The sequence below is a fragment of the Octodon degus genome, unplaced genomic scaffold (assembly GCF_000260255.1).
Source record: "Octodon degus isolate 3935 unplaced genomic scaffold, OctDeg1.0 scaffold00055, whole genome shotgun sequence".
NCBI lineage: Eukaryota > Metazoa > Chordata > Mammalia > Rodentia > Octodontidae > Octodon > Octodon degus.
The window spans coordinates 12,924,156-12,932,239 of record NW_004524631.1 but is presented as its reverse complement, the minus strand read 5'-3'; positions in this window follow the sequence as shown (position 1 = coordinate 12,932,239).

Below are 8,084 nucleotides of genomic sequence, written 5' to 3'. Positions count from 1 at the left end.
GTGTGTGTGTGGCCAGCTCAGCCCACCAGGGGGCGGGGCTGGCTGGCATGTGGTGCTGGGGGATTGAACCCCGGTCCCTGATGCTTTGCTGAGCTTGTTTTTTAAGTAGGTGCTTTAGACCACTGAGCCATCTCTCCAGCCCCTGTATATCACTTTGAATCTGTTTCATACATTCTATTTCTTTCCTATATTGCTTACTCAGGGGTTCCATCATTTTTATATTCTGCTGTATTTTTTTTTATCAGTGTATTCTTTTGAAGCACTTAGTACTTATTTGATTATAGTTGTCACTACATTTTTTTAGTTCAGAAATTATTTCTGATCTGATTTCTTCTATACCTTTGTGCAGTTGTTTCTTTATTTCCAACACTATTATTTCAGAGCTATCTGGTGTGTAATTTCCAGTTTACTCTATGCTAATGTCTTCTGCATTTGTACTGGGTGGACTCGGGGCCTGAGACTGCATTTTGTTCCTTCCTTTTGTCATTTTGTATACCACTGTGTTCTGACCTTTGGTGTAGAGCTTAGACAGAGTTATTACCTTAGCACCAGATCCAGATCTACAAAGTTCAGATTCCTGCAGGTGGGTGTTGCTTGGATTTGAATGGGGTCTGGCTGCTATGCTCCACTTCTTCCTGCTGCAGCTGTTGGAGTTGAACCCTTTATGTAAGTCTGGCAAGATGTTCTGCTCCTGAATCAGCTGAGTGGGTCTTGCCTCTAGCCTCTTTTCAGGGAGTTCTGCTGAAGGGTTCCATGCTAGGCCTGCACTCTGGGTCTATTCAGGATCTGCGGGCCCCGGGTCATCTCACTCCCATGCTGGGCCTGTGCTCCTGGGTCTATTTGTGATCCAGCGGCCCTGGGTCCTCTCACTCACATGCTGGGCCTGAGCTCTGGGTCTATTCAGGATCCACGGGCCCGGGGCGGTCTCATTCACATGCCAGACCTGGGCTGTGGGTCTATTCTATTTTTCTTAAATATACAGTAGGAACATTTATTTTAACACTTCTAAAAGCAGCCATATCACCCTAGATGTGCCCCATATCATCTAAGAACACATTTACTATTCCAACGAAACATTGCATATGTAATTACCAAGAGGCTTTTTTGACAGAATCTGAGTGATCACACCCCAATAACTCCTGTGATCCCTCTACCATATTGAATTTAACTCAGTCTCAGGACTTTTTTCTGCCAGGTTGCAGGTATTGTTGCAGAGTCTGAGCCATTCTGAGTTCTTGGGTTAGCAACTCTTGATGTCCCTCTCTCTGAGTATGATGGAGGATTTGGCCAACTGGCTCAAAATTGTCCACTGAGCCAGGATTATTCCTATTTAATCATCAGTTACAGCAGTGACAGCTAATCCATTACAGTGGTATCTATTAAGGCTGGCTGAAGAATAACTGACCATGAGATCCTCCTGTGGGTCATGCCTTAGCCTAAAGTAGGAGTCCATGGTTATAATGTAAGGATCATAAGAACCCAAACTTTGATCCACAGTTAATGTGCGCTAAATGTGTTGACTGCATCTCCTCTAATGATGAAAGGTGGCATAAGCCTAGGGAGTTGGGGTCTGAGTTATTCCAGAGAAGTGAAGAGAAAACAAGAAAGAAAAAAAAAAAGAAAGTTTCTCCTTTCCCCTTCCTCCCCTTTCTTAAGTTCTCTGCTCTGTGGTATGGGAAGCAGGAAATAGGCTGGGAAAGAATGCTAATGATGGTAAGGGTATGTTATATGTTTAGTTTGTAGAAGCTTTTGTCCACAGTCAGCTGGCTCTAAAACAGGGGAGCATGGCAGAAAGGCATGGCAGGAGCAAAGCAGTCCATGGTGTGGCAGGCAGGAGATAGTAAGACTTCCTTTCCTTTTATTTTCATTTGTGCTGCAAGCCTATTGGTTGGTGTCACCTACACCCAACCCTCTTCAGTAAATCTGTTCAGTTTCATCTAGAACTATGCTGAAGCCATCAGTGGATTAATACAGTATCACATGCCCATGTCACTCCCAAAAGCCCCACCTGTAAGTGTATGAGGCTTTGGGGAGACATGTACATACAAGTCATAACATATTTTTTTTGTCTTCTTTTTTTCTGGTGGAACCGGGGATTGAACTCAGACCCTTGCACTTGCCAGGGACTCACTTATTCTACTAAACCAACTCCCCAGCCCCATAACATGTATTAACAGGGATTTTCTACTCCCATCACTTTTTCCACTTGTTAATAAGAATTATTTTATAAGACAGTATTATCACTTTCCCCCATTTGTTTATTTATATAATTATTTGCAACAATTTGGACTCATTTTTTTAATTTGGGGGTTATATCTACAGTCAGTTAATTTTCTGTCCCAAATTATTCTAGCTTTGGCCATTATAGCTCTTTCAGATTGTCTGAAGTGCCAAAGATGATGTATCTTCATCATTTTTTTGAGTACTTCCTTACTTGCTGAGACTATAGGATTTTCCCTGCCCCAGTTCAACTACTTTTTCAAGAACTCTGGTTCCTCATACTAAAAGATGGTACTAAAAATAAAGATCTTGAATGACCCACCAAATAGCTCAGTGGATTAAAGTACCTGCAATCAGGCGCAGGGGCCTGGGTTTTGATCTCCAGGCCTGCCATGCTGGCCCCACCCCTGGGGTGCACTGAGAGGCAATTGAGACTGGGTGTGGTGGTGCACACCTGTAATCCCAGCACTTGGGAGGCTGTAAACGGGCAAATCACTACAAGTGGGATCTAGTAGTGAGACCCTGAACACCCTGTAGACCATTCCCTAAAATAAAAAAAAGGATCTTGGATGGTATGTGTGCTCATTGGTGCTGAATTATTTTTATTTAATCTCTTAGCTGATTTAAAAGGCTAGAAATATCTCCCTTTATTACTGCCTACCTGTGTGCATCTCTCTCCCTCTTTGATATTGTCAGGCTTTTTGATTTTAGTTATTTCAATGGATATGCAGAGTAGTTGGTCGTGGTTTGAGTTTGAATTTCCCTAATGACAATGTTGAGCATATTTCCATGTGTTTATCGGTTCTTTTGGGTGAAGTGTTTGCTCAAGTCTTTTGCTCATTTTTATGGGTTGTTTGTTTACTTGTTACAGAATTTCAAGAATTGTTTTACATATTCTTGATAGAAGTCAGACATATTTTTCAATTATTTTATCCTAAGCTTAGTCTTGTTCCTTTTAAGGAGCACAAGTTATTTCATGAAGTGCAGTTTATAGAGTTTTTAATGGATTGTGCTTCTTCCTCTTAGAAACCTTTGGTGCCTTAAGATCACAAGTTTTCTTTCATGTTTTTTCTGTAAGTTAGGCTTTTATGTTTTATATTGTGATGTATGATGCATTTTGTTGTAATAAAGTATAAATTTCACCAATTTAAAAATGTATAATTCAATAAGATTTACTATATTCACAAATATGAGCAACTAATGTTATAGGGGAATGAAACTCCCAAACTGAAAGATACCTGGGCTGAGTTCATGTTCTCTAAAACTGAAGAATGAATTTTAAGAACAATGGAGGTGAAGAGCAGAATATATCATATTGGGGTAAAGAAAGCTCATGTCCAAGAGAAGGAAAGGACAGAAGGGTAACCAAGTGGATTGCCCCTGAATTTGTCTTTTCCAGGGATTTTTATAGAGTAAAACCATATGATGAGGCAGGTCCAAGGTGGACAACATGGGAAGTAGCTAGGTGGGCATGAGGTGGGACAAAACTATGGTCAGGCAGTGAGATTATAAGCACCATTGCTCAGGTAAAATTGATTAAATCCAGGACCAAATGAAGCCAGTCATGTAGCAAGCAGGCATGAATATAGAACTGGACCTTTTCCTATAGAGGGTTGGTCAGTGACTATCTGGCTTCCAGATGATTAATACCTATTTAAAATATCAATCTCTGTTGCTCATTCCTAGGAAAGTATGTGGCTGCATTTGTTTACTCTTTGATCCTGAGGTCTGGCCAACAGCAGGGGTGTCTGTCTCTCCCAAAGTTGCAAAGTCATCTTGTCTTCCATACTGACTCCTTGAGGGCCTAGTCCTGTCTGGCTGCCTGTATTTCTATCTAACTAAGCTACCTGCAACACTATCATCACTATATAATTTCAGAATATTTTCATCATTTCAAAAGGAACCTTCCTATCCATTAAGCATACACTTTTTGCTCCTCTCTCACCTGAACCCTCACCCTAATCCTGGCAATAATTAGTGTTTTCTATCTTTTTTTCTATCAATAGGCAAAATTAGATTTGCCTATTTTGGATTTTTTTTTTTTTGGTGGAACCAGGGATTGAACTCAGGCCTTTGCGCTTGTCAGGGAAGCGCTTATTCTGCTGAGCCATCTCCCCAGCCCTATTCTGGATTTTTCGTATAAGATAATTCATAAAATACATGGCTTCTTTCTCTTGTTGCTTTCACTTAATATTTTTAAAGATCATCTATGTTGTATTATATATCATGGCATATCTCTTTTTATGATATTAATATTTCATTGTATGTATATCTATGCTGTTTTGTATATACAGATACATATTTTTTTTCACTATAAAATGGTCCTTCATTTATATTCCCCTTTTTTGTTTAATTTTGCCAGAGATGGGTATTCCATTGCCATTTAAATATTGTAGGTGCATGAATTCAGCAAAATAATCCAATATAGTCTTGGATTATATAGTCTTGGATTAGTAGTCCATAATAGTAGCGGGTTATCCACCAGACTGGCAATGTCAGAAGTTATTGATTCGAGCCTTTTACAGCTCAGCATATTAATATGGCTTTACTTTTTATACCTCGTTTTTATACTTTTTTGCTGGATGGTAACTACTTTCTCTTAGTTCAATGAGAAGAAAGATTTGAACTAATAGTGTTTAGACAAGATATCATTTCTGTATCTTGTACTATGAATAACTACTATGAAGACAACAATATGCAATGCATTATTGTAACTCTCCTACTAACCCGTTTTGAAACTGTTGCATTGCTATTTCTTTCTCAATAAAGATATTTCCTTGTATGGATACACTATATTTTGTTTAGCATTCATCTAATGTTTTTCATGTTTTAGCTATTGGAGAATAGTGCTTCCATGAATGTTAGTTTATAGATGGTTCCCAATTTAATTTTTTAAAATTTTGTCCTTTGAGGCAGGATCTTGCTATATAGTGCAGGCCAGCCTTGAAATTGCTATGTAGCCCATACTGGCCTTGTACATGGCGATCCTGCTTCAGCTTCTCAATTACTGGGATTTACTGATGCTTTGACTTATGATTTTTCTTTTTTTTTTACTTTACAGTGCTCTAAGTGAGATACATGTAGTAGAAATCATGCTTTCAATTTGGAATTTTGATCTTTCCTGGGCTAGCAGTACGCAGTCTGATCCTTTCTCATGACAGTGGTCAGCACAGTGACCTACATCTGCAATTCAGCCCTGCAATCACGAGAGGGAAACAACTGATACTCTGTAGAGCACTGTTCCTAAGCTAGGATGTGTGGCAGGCTAGGGCTGTTAGATTAATTTTACAGCTCATGCTATTTTTAACTTACGATGATTTATTGGGATAAACTCCATAGTAAGCTGAGGAGCAGTTATATAACTTTTTGATGGAAAACTGTTTTCAATTATTTTGAGTATGTAACTAGGAGTGGAATTTTAGATCATATGGTAATTCTGTGTTTATACTGAGCAGCCCTCAACTGTCTTTCCTAGAGGCTGCAACATTTTACATTCTCACAACCATGAAAATTCCAGTTTCTACATCCTTGCCAGCACTTCAGAATATATAACCACTTTCAGAAAAAAGACGAAGAAACACTTCCAAACTCTTTTCGGTGAATACTGTCCAAATACCAAACCCAGAAAAGCTATAACAGAAAAGTAATAATGCAGATCAAATCCCTCATGAACATAATACAAAAATCTTCAAAGACTGGGTGTGGTGGCATACACCTGTAATCCCAGGCCTTGGGAAGCTGAAAATAGGAGAATTACTATGAGTCTGATCTACATAGTAAAACGCTGTAGAACCTGTCCTAAATACATTTAAAAAATCTTCAAAAATGTGTTATATATGAATGAGTATGTATAAATGTGTTATATAATTATATATACATATATAATGTATATATATGTATATATGTTTATATATATTATGTATTTAAGCATATATATATGCTTAAATGTGCAAGAGCATATTACGTGTGTATATACATGTATGCCACAACAAAGGGGCATTCATGCCAAGAATGTAAGGCTGTTTCAATATTTGAAAATCAAAATCAATCATTGTAGTTCACCATATTAACTACAGACTCTGCCAAAATATATATTTAGAAAAAGAAAAATTTGCATAAGTATCTTAATACTAAATTTATTTTAAGAATAAATTTATTGAGACATAATGAGATTAATGTAAGTTACCTTCAGCCGCTACAATTACATGAGGTGCACAAAGTGGTGGCCATTAGCTTCAGAAAGCAAACAGCTGCTTGGATAACCTTGGTCCATTGAGAATGCTGTGCATACATTTTCAATTTCTTCTCTTAGGGCTGGCAGTGTAGTGGGTTTTCTGCAATCCATGGCATTCTCTAGGATCCCCATACAAGGACAAGATTGTGTTGAGAAAACATCATACTGTTTTTTTTTCCTACAGTATGTATACATTATTTTGGTAGATTTTATATATAATTTTCTCAGACACAGAGAAAGTATTTGACAAAATCAAATATCCATTTGTGGTTTTAGAAAAACCTCTCTTGTAAACTAGAAATAAAATGAAGATTCCTTAACCTAATGAATGACATCTACAAAACCCCACAGGTTACATCATATTTTTTGTTTTGTTTTGTTTTGGCAGAATGAGGGATTGAACTCAGGCCCTTGTGCTTGTCAGGGAAGTGCTTATGCCACTGAGCCATCTCCCTGGTCCCCATTTACATCATATTGAATGGCGAGAAATTTCAGGCTTTCTTCCTGCGACCAGAAACAAGGTCAGGATATGCTCTCTGTCCATTCCTATCACCATACGCTGGAAATCCTAGATGAGGCAGCAAGATAAGAAAAGACACTCAAACCAGAAAGGAAAATAAAACTCTATTTCTAGACATAATTGTTTATGATAATATAGACATATATTATATATATGTATATATATAATTTATGTATTTGGTACAGGGTCTCACTACCCAGCTCATACTCAGAGTGATCTTCCTGTTTTCAGCCTCCCCAGTGCTGGTATTACAGGCGTGCACCACCACGACTGGACTCAGTGGCCAGCTCAGCATGCCTGGGGGCAGGGCTGGCGCAGCATGTGGTGCGGGGGATCGAACCCTCAATCCTGCACCTGCCTAAGCAGGCACTTAGTCCACTGAGCTATCTCATCAGCCCTAAAAATACTTTTAAAAAGCTACAAAAAATTTCCTAGAACAAGTTTTCAGAATACACTGTAATATAAAGAGCCAATTATATGTTATGATTCATCTGTGAAAAAATGGAATTTAAAATTTAAAAATATACATTGTCACAAAAATGAATATTTAACACACATATGACTTGTATGCAAAAAAGTAAAAAATGTTGATGGAAATAAAAGATGACATAATAGAGATACTACACTCATGGATCCTAAGATTCAATATAGTGGATTAGGGAGATAGCCCGGTAGTCTAAGCACCTGCCTAACAAGTGCAAGGACCCAAATTCAATTCCAGGTACAGAATGCCATGCTGGCACCACAATGAGATGGCCATTGAAACCTGGCGTGGTGGTGCATGTCTGTAATCCCAGCACTGGGAAGGCTGAGACAGGAGGATCACTATGAGTCTGAGCTGTGTAGCAAGACCCTGTACCAAATAAATAAAAAAGATTCAATATAGTGAAGATGTCCATTCTCCCCAATTTTATATAAAGATATAACATAATCCTGAGCAAATTCTCAGCAAGTTTTTGTTAGGTTTTTCGGTGGCAGCGGTGCGGCAGAAGAGCAGAATTAAAGGGGTTATGGGGGAAGCATTTATTAATTCTGAAGACAAGGAAAGGATGGAGGGCAGGGAGATGTGGAGATCCTCTGACTTGAGGCAGGAAGGCTGAGACTTTATTG